This window comes from Mobula hypostoma, chromosome 16 (assembly GCF_963921235.1).
Source record: "Mobula hypostoma chromosome 16, sMobHyp1.1, whole genome shotgun sequence".
NCBI lineage: Eukaryota > Metazoa > Chordata > Chondrichthyes > Myliobatiformes > Myliobatidae > Mobula > Mobula hypostoma.
This window is the reverse complement of record NC_086112.1, coordinates 30,327,925-30,352,223: the sequence shown is the minus strand read 5'-3', so window position 1 is coordinate 30,352,223 and position 24,299 is coordinate 30,327,925.

The following is a 24,299-nucleotide window of genomic DNA, read 5'->3' as shown; positions in this document are numbered from 1 at the left end:
AAGCTGAGTGCTTAGTTTCCTGCTCTACTTGCTTAATACTTATGACCATGAGGCTACGTGCATCTCCAATGCTATATTCAAGTTTGCTGACAACACCTCTGTTGTTAGCCGTATCAAAGGTGGTGACAAGTTGGCATGTAGGAGGGAGATTGAAAATCTAGTTGAATGATGCTACAACAACAACAACCTCTCACTCAATGTCAGCAAAACCAAAGAGGTGATAATAGATGTCAGGAGTAGGAAACCTGAGTGGAAGAGCCTGTACTCATTTGGCCATTTGGAGGTGGAGTGGGTTAGTACCTTTAAATTCCTCAGTGTTATCATTTTAGAACATCTTTCCCGGGATTAGTATGTAAGTGCTATTACAAACAAGGCACAGAAGTGTCTCTGCTTTCTTAGAAGTTAGCTCATATTTAGTGAATTTAACTCAGGCAAGTGCAAAGTGATGCAATTTTGGAAGTTAATCCAAGCTTGGATATACTCAGTGAATGTTAGAGTCCTGGGGCATGTTAATGAACAGAACCACTTTGTGGTATAAGTTCAAGAACATGGTTGCCTCAAAGGGGTGGCACAGATAGACTGGCTGAAGAAGATATATGGTATACTTTTCTTCATTGCTTGAGGCATTGAGTACAGGAGCTAGGCTGTTTAGTTATAGTTGTACAAATCATTGGTTTGGCTGGACATTGTGTTGTGTGCAGTTCTGCCAGTCCCTCTCTTTCTGTGTTCTCTTAAGATTTGGGGGAACACCTTTTTCACCCATACGAATGGACTGTAATTTTATCAGCTCCAAATCTCAGAGCAAGAGCTCCTTCAGCTGATGGTGCTATTCCCATTCCCTGTATTTGCTCAGGGCAGAGAGAGCATTCTGGACTTCCCATTTAGCATAAATTGCAGGGATGGAGGTGACTGTGGGGAAGGGCGGGGTTGGAGATTTCTTACCAAATCTCTCTTTATAAGATTAATTCAATTACAAATAATGATTTCTTTTATATCTCATTTGTGATCCACCAGTTAGCTCAGCCCCTTTGCCAACGTCTGCAAGATAATCATTATTGCACTTTTTATTTCAGTTCCTGAACTCTCCTAAGGTTATTCCTTGTACAAGGTAATGGTTTTCCTAACTCTGTCCACTCAGCATCAGCATCAAAGCACAACCCATGCTGAAGGCTGATTCCTTCAATCTCCAGCCAGACCTAACAAAGCTCCAGGTTAGTTTCCCACTGTGCCAATGCTTTGTTTCGTCAGATCCATTAGTCTTCCTCTAAAGTTTGGACTGATCTGGTTTTGGCTCCCTTTTACTGAAACTCACAAGTTAATCCTTGAAGATGCTCATGAGATAAATTACTTTAATGGCATTTGGCATGAAATTTCAAAGGACCAATTTAAATTAATTTCATTCTATGCTTCCTTATATTTTCCTCATTATTTCTATTATGAAATCAAAGATAATTGGGCTTCATGCTTTTAATAACTAAAAACTACATCAGCATTTGATTCCAATACATAAACAAAAATTATCCAGCCAGGACACAGAGTAATTAATATTATATTATCTATGATTAACTTATGATTAACTGTGTTGCATAATGGATCAATATATAATTGTTCTCTTCTATTGATTGGGTTTGACATTTTATGGTTGCTAAGACAACATTTTCAAAGGTGTGAAGAGTTCTCAGCTGCTCTCCCAGAGAAAGCAGGTGCCTCCTGCCAGTTATTTATTCAATGCGATGAGAAATGTATTTGCTCACATAGAAATTTAACAGCAAACTGCTACACTGTGCTTGAAGTAGAACATCTGTTTCTTCCGGCAGAGGAGCCAAGCACTGGGGGCATACCAATGGGTAGACCACTTAAGACTGAGATAAAGAAACATGTCTACTCAGAGGGTGGTAAAGCTTTTCAATTCTCTACTCTGGAGGTCTATGAAGGCTCAATCATTTATTTAAAGCTGAGATCAACAGATTTCTGAACATTAAGGGAATACAGGGATATGATGACATTGCTGGAAAATGCACTGAGGCAATCAGCCATGATATTGAAAAAAGGCTAAACAGACTTGAAAGGTTGGCTAGTGTACTTCTCCTGTTTCTTTTCTTATGGAATATATTAATTACAACCTGATTCCGAGGTGCAGTTAACTTTGACTTTTTAGTATTGCTAAAATTCTCTTTTGTTGCACCTAATTTTACTCAATACCATTCTTTTAATACTATATTAATTTTTAAGAAAATTTTAGAGAGATATGGCATCCTGGACTAATTCCTTTTCTCTCTCAATCATGCACTAGTGCTATTGATAATTTTGCTGGTTATTTTGAACAAGGATAATTTATATCGGTTTTAAGTGTATATTAACTAAATTTGCCTTAGTTTTGTAACGTGCTGTAACACTGCTGCAAAAAAATTAACTTCAATGACACTTAGAACATGCATGAATGCCTAAGATAATAATAAACTTGAATTTGAACTTTAAAATTGAAGGCTTTCCTGTAGTCTTTGTACTCTCAAGTGTCACATCTGGCCATCATATGTTCTCTTCATTTCATCTTTCCCTACGAGGTACTTCAGCTTGTAACTGAAGAGCCTATTTTTGCTGCTGGTTCTGAACATGGATGACAAGGCTGTCATCCCATCTACTTGCTTTCACTTATACACAGTTTGTCTAATTCCATCTCCACAGGTTATACAAGCAGCAGAGTGACACATCTATAAACAGACCTTGACATCTGTATAAATAGTGTACTGATCTCTCTTGTTTTGAAACTTCTTAAAACATCCATGGAGAATATACTATTCAGATGAGTTGTGGACCTACAATGGAGCTAAATTTTAAGGCTGTGTTCAAGAATGAGGAATGTAGAGACACAAAACCAGTGGAAAATATAACACAGAGAAGTCAGCGCCTTTAATGTACCAGAGCAAAAATTTAAATTACAGAAATAAAAACCTGACAGCCCCTTTGTAATTTCAGAATGAAACATTTGATTGGAGTGAGAAAAAAAACTGATCTGATTCTTTAATCCTGGCAGAATATACCATGAGGAACTCTCCGCTCCAACTTCAGAATCAAATTATTTCTGTCCCTTTTCCTTGGAGAATATAAACTATCCTTGATGGTGAAAAGGAAATGGATAATACTTAGTCAAAGTTAAGTTTGTTGACATATGCCTTTTCCTGTGAAGTGGACTGTGGTAATCCAATTTATCTATGTCCCTCATGATGTTAAAAACCTCAGTAATGTCACCATACTGCTTCCTTTGCTCCAGGGACAACAGTCTCAACCTATCACGTCTCTCCTTTATAACCCATGCTCTCCAATTCCAGCAACATCCTTGTGAACAACACACACAAAATGCTGGTGGAACGCAGCAGGCCAGGCAGCATCTTCTTTCAGTTAGTCCTGACGACGGGTCTCGGCCCGAAACGTCGACTGTACCTCTTCCTATAGATGCTGCCTGGCCTGCTGCGTTCCACCAGCATTTTGTGTGTGTTGTTTGAATTTCCAGCATCTGCAGATTTCCTCGTGTTTACATTTTTAAACATCCTTGTGACTCTTTCCTGCTCACTCTCTCTAGCTTAGTCACAATTTTCCTGTAGAATGACCACTAGGACTGTACACAATATTCAGGTGAGGCCTCACCAATGTTTTGTAAGGCTGTAATATGACATCCTAGCATTTGTACTCAGTGCTCCGTCCAATAAAGACTGACATAGCATATCAACACACAGAAAATGCTGGAGGACCTCAGCAGGTTGGGCAGTACAGTATCTATGAAAATGAATAAACAGTTGATGTTTAGGGCTGAGATCTTCCTCAGGCCTAAAGGAAGAGGGGAGATGACAGAATTGACCCTGATCAGTCCCCTCTTGGAGTACTATGCTCATTTCTGGTCACCTCACTACAGGAAGGATGTGGAAAGTATAGAAAGGGTGCAGAGGCGATTTACAAGGATGTTGCCTGGATTGGTGAGCACGCCTTATGTTAACAGGTTGAGTGAACCAGGCCTTTTCTCCGTGGAGCGACGAAGGGTAAGAGGTGATCTGATAGAAGTGTATAAGGTGATGAGAGGCATTGATCACATGGATAGTCAGAGGCTTTTTCCCAGAGCTGAAATGGCTAACATGAGAGGGCACAGTTTTAATGTGCTTGGAAGCAGGTACAGAGGAGATGTCAGCGGTAAGTTTTTTTACACAGAGAGTGGTGAGTGCGTGGAATGGGCTCCTGGCAATGGTGGTGGAGGTGGATACGATAGGGTCTCTTAAGAGACTCCTGGATAGGTACCTGGAGCTTAGAAAAATAGAGGGCTATGGGTAACCCTAGGTAATTTCTAAGTAAATACATGTTTGGCACAGCATTGTGGGCTGAAGGGCCTGTATTGTGCTGTAGGTTTTCTGTGTTTCTATGTTTCTAATTAAATGTTGGGGGAAGGGCAGGAGGATAGCTGGAAGGTGATAGATGAAGCCAGATGGATAGGAAAGGTAAAGGGCTGGAGAGGAAGTAATCCAATAGGAGAGAAGAGTGGACCATTGGAGAAAAGGAGGGAGGAGGGGACCTGGGGAAAGTGATAGGCAGGTGTGAAGAGGCAATGGGCCACAATAGGGAATAGGAAGGAATTTTAATTTTACCAGAAGGATTAATTTTTGCTATCAGATTAGAAGCTACCCCTACAGAATATAAGGTGCTGCTCCTCCACCCTGAGGGTGGCCTCATCTTGGCACAAGAAGAGGCCGTAGTCTGACACATTGGAACAGGAACGGGAATGGGAATTACAATGTTTGGCCACTGTGAAGTTCCACTTTTGGTGGATGAATTGGAGGTGCTTGACGAGGCAGTCCTTCAATTTACGACTCTCACCAATGTCGAGGAGGCTGCATCGGGAGCTCTAGACACAATGGGCAATCCCAGGCGTTTTGCTGGTGAAGTGTTGTCTCACCTGGAAGGACAGTTTGGGGTATTGGATGGAGGTACCATACCACATGTCTTCTTCATCATCCGGTCACCGTTCTCAGGGAACTATGTCCTTGCTCCTCTTGCTCTTTCAGTTCTACATTATTCGGCAGAGCATTACTATTCAATGCTCATGAGCTGCCCTGGTTTAACTTCCCAAAGTGCATCACTTTATCTGAGTTAAATTCCATCTGTCCTGCCTTTATCCACTTTCCCAGTTGACTCTTAAACAACCTTCTTCATTGTCTACCATGCCATCAGTTTTTGAAACATGCATAATTGCCAGGGAAAGCAGCAGGCCTGAGGACCAGGAGCAGTTTTGAAGCAAAAGAGGTATAAAAGATTGTGATGGGGGGGGGGCGGTGTTGTTGGGAAGGGGCATCAATATAAAGCATGACAGTAAACTTGCAAGGAACATAAAATAGATTGTATAATCTCAATGAAAACATGAAGAGAAAAACATAAACATTGCTACATAAATGCAAGTCTCCCATATGAGAAATGATTGGAATTATAACTGGAAACAAAAATGGCAGAACAATTAAATGCATAATTTGACTTGCCTTCATAATGCAAGACGCAAATAACCTTCATATGCAATAGGGAACTCAGTGTCTAGAGAGAGGAAGTTGCTCTAGGAAAAGCTTAAGGTATTAGTAAATAAATTAATGGAGCTGGCAGGTCCATAGGGTTTAAAGATGTATATTTCAGATTAGTTAAGAAAATAATGGATGCATTGGTGGCCATCTTCCAAAGTTCTTAAGAATTAGATGGAGCTGTCTCACCAGATTAGAGGGTGGCAAAAGTAACCCCACAACCTAAAAATATGTTAGGGAAAATGTTAGATCCTATTATAAAACCAGTTTGGTTCTAATAACAAGAGGGCAAATTACTATCTGAATTAGGGACCTGGAAGGGGCAACAACATCTAGTTATTCTTGTATACCAGTTACTACAAGCATTCAGGTGCAGGAAGTAGTGAGGAAAGTAATTTTTTTATAATTGAGGTACAGTGCGGAGTAGGCCCTTCTGCCCTTTCAAGCTGCACCACCCAGCAACCCCCGATTATACCCTAGCTTAATCATGGACCAATTTACAATGACCAATTAACCTACCAAATGCTATGTCTTTGGACTGTGAGAGGAAACCAGAACACTCTGGGGAAACCTATTTGGTCACAGGGAGAACAGACAAACTCCTTACAGGCAGCAGCACGAAATGAACCCGGGTCGCTGGTACTGTGCTAACCGCTATGTTACCATGGCCCCCATACATGCTGGCCTTTGGAGAAAAGGCAGCAAAAGTTAATGAGACTGATTCCTGAGGAGACAGGGTTTAGAAGAACAAGAGGAGATCTTACACAAACATCTAGGCCTGTAATGGGAATTCACAAACTGGATTCAGAGAGAATGGTCTCAATAGCTTTGGAGCTCAGAACCAGGTGTCACTACTTCAAGATATGGGGTGTAGTATTTAGGACTGAGATCAAAAGATAAGGAACCTATGGTATTGTCCACTACAGAAAACAATGGATGCCATGTCATTAGACCTATTCATATTTGAGGGAGATGTATTGTTTATAGATTAAAGGATCCAACAACAAGTAGAGAGAAAGTGGGAAGACAGTACTGAATCTGATGTTCAGCCATTGTCATGATGAATGGTGGAACAGGCCTGGAGTGTTCAATTGGCGTTCTGGTCTTATTTCCCATTTTTGTTTTGTATGGTTATAAATGTTAACATTCACTAGCATTAAGCATTATACCGTGTTTGTCGACCTACACTCCATGCCCACTTTATTAGTTTCACCTGTACACCTGCTTGTTAATGCAAATATCTAATCAGCCAGTGATGTGGCAGCAACTCAATGCATAAAAGCATGTAGGATGTGGTCAAGAGGTTCAGTTGTTGCTTAAATAAAACATCAGAATGGAGTAGGAAATGTGATCTAAGTGACTTTGATCAAGGAATAATTATTGGTGCCAGATGGGGTGGATTGAGTATCTGAGAAACTGCTGCTCTCTGAGATTTTCATACGAAAAAGCCTCTAGATTTTACAGAGAGTGGCGTGGAGAAAAAAGCATCCAGCCAGTAGCAGTTGTGTGGATGAAAATGCCTTCCTAATGAGAAAGTCCAGAGGAGAATGGCCAGACTGGTTCAAGCTGACAGAAAGCCGACTGTAACTGAGATAACTACGCATTATAACAGTGCTGTTCAGGAGAGCAGCTCAGTATGCACAACACATCAAAACTTCTTGTGGGTAGTCTGCAGCAGCAGAAGACAATGAGCATACGGAAATACACTCAGTAGCTACTTTATTAGGTATCTCCTGTATCTAATTAAGTGGGTGCTGGACGTATTACTTTATTAAAGCCAAGGCTTCAGCTGCTGCTGCCTTGAAAATAGTTGAATCTTACCTGCCTGCAGCATTTACCTGAAACAGGTTTTAGGGCCTTGGCCTTTGTGTGAAATAAAACCTTGTGCCTGGAGCGAAACAGGTCCCAATGTGCCAACTCCCTTTCTGCACCGACTCATTCTGCCACACAACAGTTTCTTTATTATGTCATCACAATTTTAAGTTGCCTGTTTAAACTTCCAGACCTTAATCTCTTAAGGATAGCCATTGATGTAATTCCATCATAAATCAAATAATTCCACATTATCCAACAGGGAAGAATATTTTTATATTCTTTCCTTCAGGTTTAGGAATATTGTTCTTGCCTCTTCTTTGTATATGATACATTAAATTTTGATGCATCATATTTTTCATCAATGAAACTGTCAAAATTGTAATTGTGTAGTTATAGAATTTAACTAAAATTGGAAATAATGTATTTATTCTCCCCATTTCTTTCAAATAATATGTTTGACATAATGATAGCTTACATTCTCTGGAAAGATATCAAACACTTTTCAGTCAGATGATTTAATAAGATAAAGATGAAAGGAAAACAGAAATAGCTGAATATACTCAATATTTCTACAATGTTCTGTTTTTATTTCAGATTTCCACCTTCTGTACCTTTTTGCTCCTAAATTCTGAGAAAGTTTTCTTCAACTGTTTATGATTGAATGGCAGAGAAAACTCGATGGGCCAAATGGCCTAACGCATCTCCTATGTGTTATGATCCAAATGTGCTGCAAGACCAAATAGTCTGCTTAATCTTCAGAATTATGTGCAATAACAAAGTAAAATAGATCCCCCTTACAAAGCTATTTCAATAAAATTGAAAATAAAAGGCAGTGTTGTACTTTCCTGCAGGACAAATGCTTTGCAGTCTATTTGAGCACTGTTGAACATTCAGAATACTTAATTCTACCTTCCTATGATATCCTGCACACAGGAGCAAGGCTCTTTAATATTTCTTCATGAGTGAAGAAAACTATTGCTTGAATTTGTAAATAATTACAGAAGTATTAGGCAGGCAATACGATATTGATTAAAGAGACTTCTTTCTTATCTTCCCACTCAAGTACTTTGTAAAACAAACAGCACCCCTCGCTCAGATCCAGGGTTATCATTGAGGAGTATGCTGCTGAGTTTGTGAATTTGTTGTTAAAAGCTTCTTAAAGTTGGGTGGCATATAGCATAGTGGTTAACGGGGTTTACAGCACCAGTGATAACTGATCGGGGTTTGATTTGTGCGGCTGTCTGTCAGGAGTTTGTATGTTCTCCCTGTGACTGTGTGGGTTTCCTCTGTGTGATCCCGTTTCCTCCTATATTCCAAAGACATATGGTTAGGATATTGACTTGTGGTCATTCTACATTGGCATTGGAAGTGTGGTGACACTTGTGAAGCTGTCTCCAGCACAATCCTCAGTAATTTGATTTGACGTAAATGATGCATTTCACGGTATGTTTCAATGTACATGTGACAAATAAAGCTAATCTTTAATCTTTAAATTTTTAATGACCTAAGTGGAGCAGCCAAGTTAGGTAAGTTCAATTCAATCTTCCTGAGATCTTCTGAAAGGTTTTCCTGCATATTTCTTTCAACTAAGATTTTGGAGGCAGATTTTGGAACGGTGCAAAAATAACAGGTTTGTTATCGTGGGTGACTTTAACTTCCTTAATATTGATTGGCACCTGATTAGTTCCAAGGGTTTAGGTGGGGCAGAGTTAACTGTTAAGTGTGTCCAGGACGGATTCCTGTCACAGTATGTGGACAGGCCGACCGGGGGAATGCCATACTAGATCTAGTTCTAGGTAATGAACCGGGTCAGGTCACAGATCTCTCAGTGGGTGAGCATCTGGGGGACAGTGACCACCGCTCCCTGGCCTTTAGCATTATCATGGAAAAGGATAGAATCAGAGAGGACAGGAAAATTTTTAATTGGAGAAAGGCAAATTATGAGGCTATAAGGCTAGAACTTGTGGGTGTGAATTGGGATGATGTTTTTGCAGGGAAATGTACTATGGACATGTGGTCGATGTTTAGAGATCTCTTGCGGGATGTTAGGGATAAATTTGTCCCGGTGAGGAAGATAAAGAATGGTAGGGTGAAAAAACCATGGGTGACAAGTGAGGTGGAAAATCTAGTCAGGTGGAAGAAGGCAGCATACATGAGGTTTAGGAAGCAAGGATCAGTTGGGTCTATTGAGGAATATAGGGAAGCAAGAAAGGAGCTTAAGAAGGGGCTGAGAAGAGCAAGAAGGGGGCATGAGAAGGCCTTGGCGAGTAGGGTAAAGGAGAACCCCAAGGCATTCTTCAATTATGTGAAGAAAAAAAGGATGACAGGAGTGAAGGTAGGACCGATTAGAGATAAAGGTGGGAAGATGTACCTGGAGGCTGTGGAAGTGAGCGAGGTCCTCAATGAATACTTCTCTTCGGTATTCACCAACGAGAGGACAATATGAGTGAGGTTGATGTTCTGGTGCATGCTGATTAAGGGAGAAGAGGTGTTGGAGTTGTTAAAATACATTAGGACAGATAAGTCCCCGGGGCCTGACGGAATATTCCCCAGGCTGCTCCATGAGGCGAGAGAAGAGATTGCTGAGCCCCTGGCTAGGATCTTTATGTCCTTGTTGTCCACGGGAATGGTACCGGAGGATTGGAGGGAGGCGAATGTTGTCCCCTTGTTCAAAAAAGGTAGTAGGGATAGTCCGGGTAATTATAGACCAGTGAGCCTTACGTCTGTGGTAGGAAAGCTGTTGGAAAAGATTCTTAGAGATAGGATCTATAGGCATTTAGAGAATCATGGTCTGATCAGGGACAGTCAGCATGGCTTTGTGAAGGGTAGACCGTGTCTAACAAGCCTGATAGAGTTCTTTGAGGAGGTGACCAGGCATATAGATGAGGGTAGTGCAGTGGATGTGATCTATATGGATTTTAGTAAGGCATTTGGCAAGGTTCCGCACGGTAGGTTTATTCAGAAAGTTAGAAGGCATAGGATCTAGGGAAGTTTGGCCAGGTGGTTTCAGAATTGGCTTGCCTGCAGAAGGCAGAGGGTGGTGGTGGAGGGAGTACATTCATATTGGAGGATTGTGACTAGTGGTGTCCCACAAGGATCTGTTCTGGGACCTCTACTTTTCGTGATTTTTATTAACGACCTGGATGTGGGGGTAGAAGAGTGGGTTGGCAAGTTTGCAGACGACACAACGGTTGGTGGTGTTGTAGATAGTGTAGAGGATTGTCAAAGATTGCAGAGAGACATTGATAGGATGCAGGAGTGGGCTGAGAAGTGGCAGATGGAGTTGAACCCGGAGAAGTGTGAGGTGGTACACTTTGGAAGGACAAACTCCAAGGCAGAGTACAAAGTAAATGACAGGATACTTGGTAGTGTGGAGGAGCAGAGGGATCTGGGGGTACATGTCCACAGATCCCTGAAAGTTGCCTTACAGCTCGATAGGGTAGTTAAGAAAGCTTATGGGGTGTTAGCTTTCATAAGTCGAGGGATAGAGTTTAAGAGTCACGATGTAATGATGCAGCTCTATAAAACTCTGGTTAGGCCACACTTGGAGTACTGTGTCCATTTCTGGTCACCTCACTATAGGAAGGATGTGGAAGCATTGGAAAGGGTACAGAGGAGATTTACCAGGATGCTGCCTGGTTTAGAAAGTATGCATTATGATCAGAGATTAAGAGAGCTAGGGCTTTACTCTTTGGAGAGAAGGAGGATGAGAGGAGACATGATAGAGGTGTACAAGATAATAAGAGGAATAGATAGAGTGGATAGCCAGCGCCACTTCCCCAGGGCACCACTGCTCAGTACAAGAGGACATGGATTTAAGGTAAGGGGTGGGAAGTTCATGGGGGATATTAGAGGAAGGTTTTTTACTCAGAGAGTGGTTGGTGTGTGGAATGCACTGCCTGAGTCAGTGGTGGAGGCAGATACACTAGTGAAGTTTAAGAGACTACTAGACGGGTATATGGAGGAATTTAAGGTGGGGCTTATATAGGAGGCAGGGTTTGAGGGTCAGCACAACATTGTGGGCCGAAGGGCCTGTACTGTGCTGTGCTATTCTATGGTCTATGTTCTATGTTCTAATCATCAACTTACCTTGCAAGGACAATGTCACAACCACTGATTTGGCAGTGCAGTAGATATGGCAATTGCGCTCATGAATATGCAGGTGTCAACTAATTACTATTTCATTGTCTTAGTATTTAACGCCATTCATTCCGTTGTAGTACTTGTCAGGCTTGGACACAGCAATGCTTTGCTGCCTGTTGGCATTCTGCCTTGTCTGAGAAATTGGACTATCGAGTCAACTGACTCTGAAGCCTAGCGGTATTTACTCTTGGTTGTTCTTTTCAACCGCAGTGTAAGCTTTGTTTTCCATTTGAGAGTTTTAGTTAACAGCCTTGTTTAGCCTAGCATTTATTATTTTCTTTTCCCTTTAACACTGTTCGCATGAAAGTCTGTGAACTATCGACTGGCTTCATTGTCTCTTACTCCGCCCTTGGGCCTTATCTGCACCGGGTGACAACAAGTCTCGACCACACAAAGATGGACCCAGCAGAGAGAGGGCAGCTGACCTTGGCCATGAGATTCATTGGTCAGAGTGATTCGTCGAGGCAACAATGTTCCGTTGGAATTCCTATGTATAAATTCTTGTTACTGTCTCTATTGTGACAGAAGGATCTTGCCAAGTAATGGACCCAGCAAAGTTTGAACAGTGACGTTTTGACATTGGTGGCTTGAGGAGAGGGTGCCTTCTATTCTCAGTGCATGTCCTGACTCTATATTCCAAGAGTCCCCGAGTCCATCTACTGAGCTTCTATAGTCTACTTTGAGTTTATCCGGTATCCATTCCAAGCTTTTCAAGTCACAAGTACCCAGGTTCCCAGCTTTTGTGGTCCCGTGACTCAGATATGCATAACAAATGAGCACTTCAAGCGAGTTTATCAACTGATTCAACAAATCATCTTTCAAATCAATAATGTAAATTCTGGAAGAGCCCTACTCCAAAAGCTGATCCCTGGCTGGAGTGTGCAAATACACAAGTAAAGTAACCCTATCAAGAGTATTTTTAACCTCTTGATGAAAGTCATGGTACAGACTGGGTTAATTGAACTTTCATGTAACAAACTAAACAGATCTACAGAGAACCAGCCAGCTTAGCGATGAAAGAAACCTGTCTATGCCGTCTTGATCTGTAAAATTGAGAGTATATCCTAATTGCCTCTGGGAAAAATTGTGAAAGATAAAACACTGTGAGGAAGATTTGAAAAGGCTCCTTCTCTAGGTTTCAAGTTTCATATTTTCAAGGTTTCTCAAGGACTTTTTTATATTCTCAAGGTTTTTATTTTTCGGATTGTTTCCAAGACTTATTCAATGTGTCTAGAGTTTCTCACTATCCTCCCCATCTTGAGGACTCCAAAGCCTCCCTCTTGGCCCCACCTGAGGATTCTTGATCTCAGTCTGTTGGGGTTCCCAGGTCTCTTAGGATTCCCCAGTCTCTCAGTCTGTTGGGGTTCCGGGTCTCTCAGTCTCTCTGGATCCCTGAGTCCCCTTGCCTCTCGGGTTCCCCATGCCTCCCTCTCAAGTTCCCCAGGTGTCTTGACTCATTCCTGGATCTCGCGTTTTCAGGTCTTCCTGGGCCAGCTATCGGAGGGGTGTCCAGTAGTGACTTCTTCAGGCCTGTGCAGAGCATCAGAGAGCATTGGGCTCTGAGGTTTTGAGAGCACCTGAACTGGTTAATTGTTGCTTAACAAAAGTTATCAATGGTTTAAAAGTTCCTTGTGTTTTTCTTGAGCGACTTGCTCTATGTAATGCGGTTTCCTGGTGCTTTCTGTTTAACATAGAAACATAGAAAACCTACAGCACAATACAGGCCCTTTGGCCCACAAAGCTGTGCTGAACATGTCCCTAGCTTAGAACTACCTAGGCTTTGCCCATAGCCCTCTATTTTTCTAAGCTCCATGTACCTATCCAGGAATCTCTTAAAAGACCCCTATCATTTCCGCCTCCACCACCGCTGCTGGCAGCCCATTCCACGTACTCACCACACTCTGCATAAAAAAACTTACCCCTGACATCCCCTCTGTACCTACTTCCAAGCATCTTAAAACTATGCCTTCTCGTGCTAGCCATTTCAGCCCTGGGGAAAAGCCTCTGACTATCCACATGATCAATGCCTCTCATTATCTTGTACACCTCTATCAGGTCACCTCTCATCCTCCGTCACTCCAAGGAGAAAAGGCAGAGTTCACTCAACCTATTCTCATAAGGCATGCTCCCCAATCCAGGCAACATCCTTGTAAATCCCCTCTGCATCCTTTCTATGGTTTCCACATCCTTCCTGTAGTGAAGCGACCAGAATAGAGCACAGCACATCCGTGGACTCACTTTACACTGCATGCTGTCGGAGCAGTGCTGCCAGGATAATCAAGTACATGACCCACCCAGCCAATACACTTTTCGTTCCTCTTCCCTCCGGTAGAAGGCTCAGGAGCTTGAAGACTCATACAGCCAGATTTGGGAACAGCTTCTTTCCAACTGTGATAAGACTGCTGAACGGATCCTGACCCGGATCTGGGCTGTACCCTCCAAATATCCGGGTCTGCCTCTCAGTTTTTTTGCACTGCCTTCCTTTCCATTTGTCTATTTTCTATTTATGATTTATAATTTAATTTTTAATATTTACTAATTTTAAATATGTTTAATATTTAATATTTGTAATCCAGGGAGTGGGAAGCGCAGAATCAAATATCGCTGTGATGATTGTACGTTCTAGTACCAATCATTTGGTAACAATAAAGTATAAAGTACTCCAAGTGGGGACTGACCAGGGTCCTACATAGCTGCAACATTACCTCTCGGCTCTTAAACTCAATCCCATGATTGATGAAGGCCAATGCAGCATATGCCTTCTTAACCACAGAGTTAACCTGTATAGCAGCTTTGAGTGTCCTATGGACTCGGACTCCAGGATCCCTCTGATCCTCCACACTGCCAAGAGTCTTACCATTCTGCCATCATATTTGACCTACCAAAATGAACCACCTCACTCTTATCTGGGTTGAACTCCATCTGCCACTTCTCAGCCCAGTTTTGCATCCTACTGATGTCCCACTGTAACCTCTGACAGCCCTCCACACTATCCACAACATCCCCCAACCTCTGTGTCATCAGCAAATTTACTAACCCATCCCTCCACTTCCTCATCCAGGTCATTTATAAAAATCACAAAGAGTAAGGGTCCCAGAACAGATCCCTGAGACATACCACTGGTCACTGGCCTCCATGCAGAATATGACCCGTCTACAACCACTCTTTGCCTTCTGTGGGCAAGCCAGTCCTGGATCCACAAAGCAATGTCCCCTTACTTCCCATGCCTCCTTACTTTCTCAATAAGCCTTGCATGGGGTACCTTATCAAATGTCTTGCTAAAATCCATATACATTACATCTACTGCTCTACCTTCATCAATGTGTTCAGTCACATCCTCAAAAAGTTCAATCAGATTCATAAGGCATGACCTGCCTTTGGCAAAGCCATGCTGACTATTCCTAATCATATTATGCCTCTCCAAATGCTCATAAATCCTGCCTCTCAGGATCTTCCCCATCAACTTACCAACCACTGAAGTAAGACTCACTGGCCTATAATTTCCTGGGCTATCCCTACTCCCTTTCTTGAATAAGGGAACAACATCTGCAACCCTCCAAGCCTCCAATCCTCTGGAACCTCTCCCGTCCTCATTGATGATGCAAAGATCATTGCCAGAGGATCAGCAATCTCCTCCCTTGCTTCGCACAGTAGCCTAGGGTGCATCCCGTCTGGTCCCTTTGACTTATCCAACTTGATGCTTTCCAAAAGCTCCAGCACATCCTCTTCCTTAATATCTACATGCTCAAGCTTTTCAGTCAACTCCAAGTCATCCCTACAATTGCCAAGATCCTTTTCTGAAGTGAATACTGAAGCAAAGTATTCATTAACTACCTCCGCTATTTCCTCCGGTTCCATACACACTTTTCCACTCTTTCACTGTTTAATTTTATTTTGATAGGCTCAGGGATTCTGTGTTAGCTTTATTGTTGATGCAGATGCCAGATTAGCTGCAATTGGAGGGTCCTCATTTTGAGAATGATCCATCTCACGGTGTCACTTGGTCGAGCTACCTCTGTAAAAGCTCTTGTTTCTGTCTCTACATGGAAGTCTTTGGCTCTGATATTGGCAGTACACACCATGGCACTTATCTACCAGCATCACTGAAGGACACCTTGGACAAGTCCCTCATCCAGGACTTCCAGCAGACACAGGCCTATGGCACCTCAGGTCTGCACCAAGAGAGGTGGGGCCCTGTCACAACCATGGATTCGGCAGAGCAGCAGATATGGCAATTGCGCTAGTGAATATGCACATGTCAGCTATTTATTATTCCATTGTGATAGTATTTTGTCATTAGGTTTGGATATGCCCCAAGTGCGGAGTGAGAGACACTGAAGCAGGTCAATAGTTCACAGACTTCGTGTGAACAGTGTTAAAGGGGAAAGAAAACAAGAAATGCTAGACCTAATAGGGCCACTAACTAAAACTCTCAACTGGAAAAAACAAAGCTTACACTGCGGCTGAAAAGAACAACTAAGATATAAGACGAATACCGCTAGTCATCATAGTTGGTTGATTCGACAGTCCAATTTCTCAGGGAAGGCCAAATGCAAACAGGCAGCGAAGTGTTGCTGTGCTGTGTCCAAGTCTTGTCAAGCGCTATGATGACAATTATGGAGTTAAATACTATCACAATGAAATAACAATTAGCTGACACATTCATCTTCACTAGTGCAATTGCCGTATCTACTATGCTGCTGAATCTGTGGATGTGACAGTATTTAGCTCCATTTATTCTGTCGTAGTATTTGTCGAGACTTGGACACAGCAATGCTTCGCTGCCTGTTTGCATTCTGCCTTGCCTGAGAAATTGGACTCTCGCGTCAACTAACTCTGAAGATGAGTGGTATTCGTTTTATTCTTGGTTGTTCATTTCAGCCGCAGTGTAGGCTTTGTTTTCCATTTGAGAGTTTTAGTTAACGGCCCTGTTTGGCCTGGCGTTTATTGTTTTCTTTTTCCAATAACACTGTTCACATTGAAGTTTGTGAACTATCAGCCTGCTTCAGTGTCTCTCACTCCGCACTTGGGCCCTATCCGCACCAGGTGACGGACAAACCACACTGCTCTCCTTTCCAAAGACACTAAGCTTCATCTTTATGAAATGTCATACCTTTGCATCCTTCTTTAAAATATTTTCCATTATTCTCCTTCTTACCATGCTTGCAGGAGTGCTGGACTTAGTGAAATTTTGACTGCCTTGCCAGCTAACACTCAGCTGATAGCTGCAGAGTGGGGCACAGGTAGAGCCTTAGTGTGCCTGCCTGTTGAATATGCAGTGTTAAGGGCTTCTCAGATACCTTGTTACAGAATCACTGTATATATCATACAATCACATATAGTAGAATAAAACATTCCATCATGTTATCATCATGATTATAAAAAGTAAGCTATCATCATGTCCACAATTGTCACTCGAAATCTTCTCATCTTCGAGTATAAATTCCTTCTTTTAATCTTCTGCCAGTCCTCAAATGTCTGTCTGAGGCAGTTCAGGAGAATGATACTGGCTCCTCAAGCCTGCTCCTCCTCCTTTTGATCATGATAGATTAATTTTCCTTCTCAACCCCATTCTCCTGCCTTCTTTCCATAACCTTTGATACTCTTACTAATTAAGAACTTATCAACCTCCACTTTAAATGCTTGGCTTCCATAGCCACCTGTGGCAATAAATTCCACAGATCCATAGCCCTCTGGTTAAATGAATTTTTTCCTCATCTCTGTTCTAAAGGGATGTCCTTAAATTCTGAGATTGTGCCCTGTGGTACTAGATTCTTCCACTATTGCAAATATCCTCTCCATGACCACTCTGCCTAGGCCTTTCAATGGGCTCAGCAGCCCATTGCTGTGGTATATATGTGGATGTCAGCCATGAGGCAATGATGGTGAAAGGAGACCTTGACATAGTCATTCAAATAAAAATGCTTCCACTTCTCATTTATTATGAGCCCCCCTCTGGTCTCACCCTACACACTGCCTCAGGTCCAGGTTTCTGAGCTTACTTCTGCAGAGGTATGCTGGCAAAACCCTTATTGCTGCTCAAATGACCTCCATGTAGGCCAAGGATATCTGATAGAACCTACTGTAAAGTACTACCAGTAATGGGGTCCTACTGCTGCAGATGGGCTTGATACATGATGTTGTTTTTTGATGATATAGGCTGAAGGGGCCATCTGCCTTGTTTCTTCTGCATTCCAACCATTACAGCTGTCTAATGTTCCACAGAACATAATAGGGCCATTCTGGAGATCCTGATGCCTAAATATTGAAGGGTGTCTCCAGGCAACAGGACCATATCAACTTCATGTCTATGACTCGCTAACCAATACATCTAATTTTCATGTAGCCTTCATTATATCACTGCTAGGCCTGATTAGTTGGTTTTCCTACATGAGTTATCAATCTGCTGCTCCCTCTGGTGATGACTTTGTTCCTGTTTGTGGCTGAATTCAGCAGGTAGTCTCGTTCTAATGCGCTGTCGGCTTTCATCCTGCCATCTTTCCCGACCCATTCGAAATCTAACCAATCTGCATATTAACATTCAGCCTCTAAGAATATTGTAGATTGTCACTGTGTTTTGGAGTTCTGTAAAAATCTCTTCAAATCATCCTTACTATGCAATAGTGTTGGGGAATTCTGTTATTGCACTGGTGCTGACAAAACACTGTGTGAAAAAAGCTCGAGTACAGTATACTTCAAGCTCTCAGTTACCTAATTCTCTTTGAGTGAATTAACAGGGCAGGTGGTAATGATTTATTTTTCTATCAGGCATCTTAGTGGTGGGATCCCATTTCTGGCAGGCTGCTATTATCTGTCATCTATTGGATGTGGAATGCTCAAGCTTTTAAAGACATTAATTCTCTGGCATGCTAATGGCACCTATCAAATAAAGTGTAAAACAGTTCCGATCCAGTACTTGGAACATAGTACAGTACAGTAAAGTACAGGCCCTCTCTGGTCCACACCGTGCTAACCTTTTAACCTTCTCCTAGATCATTCTAAAGCTTTCCTCCCACATAGCCCACAATTTTACTTTCATACACGTGCCGATCTAAATATTTCGTAATTCTCCTTACCTGCTTCAATTAATCTGGTGCCCAAGAAGAGCATGGTGACCTCCCTCAATGACTATCACCCAGTTGCACTTACATTCACAGTGATGAAGAGTTTTGAGAGGTTGGAGATGAAACATAACAGCTCCTGTCTGATAGGCGACTTGGATCCACTCCAATTTGCCGACTGGAGCAACAGGTCCACAGCAGATGCCATCTCACTGGCTCTCCACTCAGTCCTGGAACATCTGGACAGCAAAAGTGCCTACATCAGGATACTCTTTATTGACTATAGCTCAGGATTCAGTGCGATCATCCCCTCAAAACTAGTCAATAAGCTCCAAGACCTTGGCCTCAATACCTCCTTGTGCATTTGAATCCTGGATTTCCTCATTTGTTGACCCTTGTTAGTTTGGATTGGCAACAGCATCTCCTCCATGATCTCCAACAACACAGGTGCATCACAGAGTTGTGAGCTTAGCCCCCGCTCTACTCACTTTACATCTATAACTGTGCGGCAAAGCACAGGTCAAATGTCATATTCAGGTTTACTGCTGACCCCACTGTCATGGGTCAAATCAAAGGTGGTGATGAATCAGCACTTGGGAGGGAGATTGAAAATCTGGCTGAACGGGTTCATAACAACAATGTCAGCAAGCCCAACAAACTGATGATAGACTTCAGGAGAGGGAAATCAGAGGTCCTTGAGCCAGTCCTCATCAGAGGATCAGAGGTGGAGAGAGTCAGCAACTTTAAATTCCTGGGTGTCACTATTTCAGACACCTGTCCTGGACCCAGCACATAATTGCAATTGCAAAGAAAGCGCGGCATTGGCCCTACTTCCTTAAGAGTTTTCAGAGATCCAAAACTTCGACAAACTTCAAGAGCTGTGTACTGGAGAGTGTATCGACTGGCTGTATCACAGCCTGGTATGGAAACACCAATGCCTCTTGAATGGAAAATCTTACAAAATGCAGTGGATTCGGCCCAGTACATCACGAGTAAAGCCCTCCCAACCACTGAGCACATCTACATGAAACACTGTCATAGGAAAGCAGCATCCATCATCAGGGATCCCCACTACCTAGGACATCAGGTAGAAGGTATAAGAACCTTAGGACTTGAAGCACCACATCGAAGAACAGTTATTATCCCTCAACCATCAGACGCTTGAATAAGAGGGGATAACTACACTCAACTTCACTTGCCCCATCGTTGAAGTGTTCCCACAAGTAATGATCTCACTTTCAAGGACTCTTTATTTCATTCTCTCATGTTCTAATTATTTATTGCTATTCATTTATATTTGCATTTGCACAGTTTTTTGTCTTTTGCACACTGGTTGATCTTTCATTAATCCTGTTATTGTTACTATTCTATAGATTTGCTGAGTATGCCCACAAGAACATCAGTCTCAGGGTTGTATATGGTGAAATATATGTAATTTGATAATAAAATTTACTTTGAACTTTGAATTTTAATATATCCCCCCTACCACCACCTCTGGTAGTGTGTTCCATGCACTCATCACACTGAGGTAAAAAAAACTACTTTTGACATCCTCCCTATACTTTCCTCCAATCATCTAAAAGCTATGCCCTCTTGTATACATCATTTCTGTGCTGGAAAAAAGGCTCTATGCCTCTTATCATCTTGTACACATTCATCACCTTCACCTTAGAGAGAAAAGTCCTAGCTTGCCCATCCTCTCCTCATAAGACATGCTTGCTAACCCAGGTTGCATCCTGGTAAATCTCTTCAGTATCCTCTCTAAAGCTTGCACCTTCCTATAATGAGGTAAACAGAACTGAAAATGGCATTCGAAAAATGGTCTAACCACTGAAACATTACCTTGTGGTCTTGAACTCAATTCCCTGGCCAATGAAGGCCAACACAGCATACAACTTCTTAACCGTCCTATCATCTTGCATGGCATCTGTGAAGCATCGCTTGCCATGATAATGTGTTTGACTTCAAAGTGTCTTCCTCTTTTACCTCAGGGTCTTGAATGAATTACTGAGTTCAGTCACTGGATTTCTTTTATTATATTTTTCCATTCTTTCGTGGCTCCTGGCACCGAGACCTTAAGATGCATTTCCCACGGACTTTTAACACGAATCACAAGATTCTCTGGATTATGTATAAATCTGCATTACTGAATCAGAATGTATATTCACACTGACTTAAGTAGCTGATGGCTTTGCCAATTGATCAATCAACTTGTGTTCATTGATCTATATCAGCTCTTCGTTAAGCAGTGGTTCAATTTTAAATGCAGGAGATTCTGCAGATGGTGGAAATCCCGAGCAACACACACATAATGCAGGTCATGTGACATCTATGGAGTGGAATAAACAGTTGATGTTTTGGTCTGGGACCCTTCATCAGGACTGGAAAAGAGGAGTAAGAAGCCAGAATAAGAAAGATAAGGGAGAGGTAGGAATACAAGGTAGCATGTGATAGGTGAGGCCAGGTAAAGGGAAGGTGGATGGGTGGGGGAGAAGGGATGAAGTGAGAAGTTAAGGGGTGATAGGTGGAAGAGCTAAAGGGCTGAAGAAGAAGGAATCTGATGGGAGTCGAGAGTGGACTATGGACTATGGGAGAAAGGGAAGTAGGAGGGGCACCAAGCATGGTGATGGGCAGCTGAGGAGAAGAGAAGGGGGTAAGATGGGAACCATAGAGGGAAAAGGAAAAACAGGGAAGGGGGATGGTGTAGAAGTTACTGTTCACACCATCAGGCTGGAGGCTACCCAAATGAATTATGAGGTGTTGCTCTTCCAACTTGGGAGTGGCTTCATCGTGGCAGTAGAGGAGGTCATGGAATGACATATTGGAATGGAAATAGGAAGTAGAATTAAATCGGGTGGTAACTGGGTAAGCTTGCCTTTTGTGGCAGACGTACTGAGGGTACTTGCTTAAGCAGTCCCCAGTCTATGTCAGGTCTCACTGATGTAGAGGAGACTGCACCAGGGCTCAAGACAGCTGTGACAGTCCGTAGGCCTATAAAATATATCAGTAGACAGGGTTGCGTCTAGAGAAGAAGAAAGGGAAGTGATTCAAGAAAGGGGAGAGAGGTGTCTGAGATAGACCAAGTAAATCTGAGGGCAGAGTGGAAGTTGGATTTTATGACTCAATTTTAAAACTTGCATTTTTGAAAAAAAATCCATATCTTTTTAATGTTTCCCAACCCAACATCCCTTAGGACATCTGTGCTGGTCTCTCATGAATAGCAACTTTAATGTTTAAAGATTGCTTCTTAAGACTTAGCCCCTTGACAATTCTTTAAAACTTTCCAGCACTCAGTTCTTCATTCCTCCTTCATGGCATGACTTGAAACCTACAAATTTGCACAAAAGTCTCTTGTGTCCGCAAAATTTTATTTGGTGATTTTCTTTTGAAGAAGTTTTAAATCTTTTTTAAAGAAGGTCCATAATGCAAACAATTATTTTTATCTGAAAATATTTTAACATCATTGTCTTTATAATTTATTTCCTTTACAATAATTTTCTTTAATTTTATTTATTTGTAATTTCTCTTGATTTTATCTCTGAGAGATCCACATCCACAATTAGTAGTCCTTCCCTAACCAGTATAACCTGCTTTAATATTTCTTTTTAATCACTCTCAATTTCTTTTATCTACAATGTGAACTATAAAGTGCCCTGGTCATGGTAAATTGATAGTGCTATCTAACCGAACGCAGTAATCATTGTAATCAATTTCTTTGTCATGCTTAAATAATTCCAAAAGCTATCAAGTTATCAGAATTCCCTTTTAAGCAATATTACTGCCTCTTCAGTTAACTTCACCAGTTATCTATCGAGGCACATAATATGGTTGTGAAGAGCCCCGGTGAGACTCATTTACAATGGACTAGGGTAGAGAACTTAGCTCAAATATTAAATCAAAGAAATATAATTTATTTTTCTAACTGTGCCCTGTAATTTTCACTTATGACATACTGGTTTCTTATTTGAATACCATATTCAAAACAGGAAGAGACAGAAAATAGGGGGAACTATAAGTCAGTTAGCCAAACATCTAGTAGCGGGTAAATGAAAAATGAATCCATCATTAAGAAAATTACATGACAATGAAGTCAATACTTTTTTTGGACAAATTTTATGGAGTTTTTGGGAACATAACATGCAAGGTAGATAAAGGAGAACTGTATCTGTGTATTTAAGTTTTCAGAAGGTAGTCAGTAAGGTGACTGCATGAAAAAAGAATGTAAAGGGTTGTTGGTAATACATTCAGTGACTACTTTTTAGGCAACTAATAAAGTGACCACTGAATGTGTGCCCGCAGTTTTCTGCTGCTGTAGCCAATCCTCTTAAATACTCAATGAATTATATGTTCAGAGATGCTTTTCTGCACACTGCTGTTGTAAGATGTGGTTATTTGAGTTACTGTCATCTTCCTGTCACCTTGAATCATTTGCTTTTGGCACTACTGGGAAAAGCTGGTGTGTGTGAAAATCCCAGGAGATCAACAGTTTCTGAGATACTCAGACCACCCCATCTGGCACCAACAATGGTCAAAGTCACTTAGATCCCACTTCTTCCCAATTAAAATGATTAGTCTGAACAACAACTGAATCTCTTGACCATGTCTTCATGCTTTCATGCATTTAGTTGATGCCACATGATTGACCGATTAGATATTAGCATTAATGATCAGGTGTACCTTATAAAGTGGCCACTGAGTATATATTAACATGAATAGGGGAGTGCCTAATCAAAAGATAAACCAAGAGTCAGGATAAATAGATCTTTCCGGAATAACAATTAATGGTTCATTGTGCACCAGGGATCAGTGCTAGGGGACAATCTATAACGATGATTTTGACAAAGATGCCAAGTACACTGTGGATTTAATAATGATATAAAAATAGGTAGGTTAACAAGTTGTGAGGAGGAAACAAAAGGCCTGCAATTAATAGGTTCTGAGAGTCATAGAGGTGAATACTGCAGAAGCAGATTTGGACCACTATGCCCATGCTAACTATTAAATAAACACCAATCTATTATCAATCCCATTCGCCAACATACCCAGCAGATCAGGGTGTGCTAATGGAGATTGAAAAATTATTACAGATGGACGGCTTACATCAGAAGCAGGCGGTTCTAAACACTCAGAGAATGTAGCGGCAGGGTTTGATAATGAGCCCGAAGAGCGGCAATGTATCCACACTGAAGCTGAGGTACTATTCCTCGGGCTTGATTTGGTCCTGGAGGAGGCCACAGATAGGTAGGTCAGTGGGAAGAAAAAAATAACCTGACAGGAAGCCATAGGCTGAATGATTGCAGGTGTTCCGCAAAGCAGTCACACAAACTGAGTTTGCTTTCTTCATTGTGAACACTGGATCAAGAAAGGCTCTAAAAATAAACCAAGAAATTAGAGACTGGTGAGCCGGACATCAATAGTGTGAAGCTATTGGAAGATTTTCTGAGGGACTGGATATGTAAGTACGGTCGATCTTCACTAATCCGGCACCACTGGAACCTGAGGAGTGCCGGATTAGTGAAAATGCCAAATTACAGAAGGATCACATTAAGCATAATCAGTGCTGGATTATCGAAGGAACCGGATTCCAGGTAATCGGATTAGTGAAGGTCGACCTGTATTTTGTTCGACAGGAAATGGTTAAGGATAATCAACATGGCTTTGTGCGTGGTAAGTCAAGTCTGATTAATCTTATAGAGTTTTTTTGAGGAAGTTACCAGGAAAGTTGCTGAAG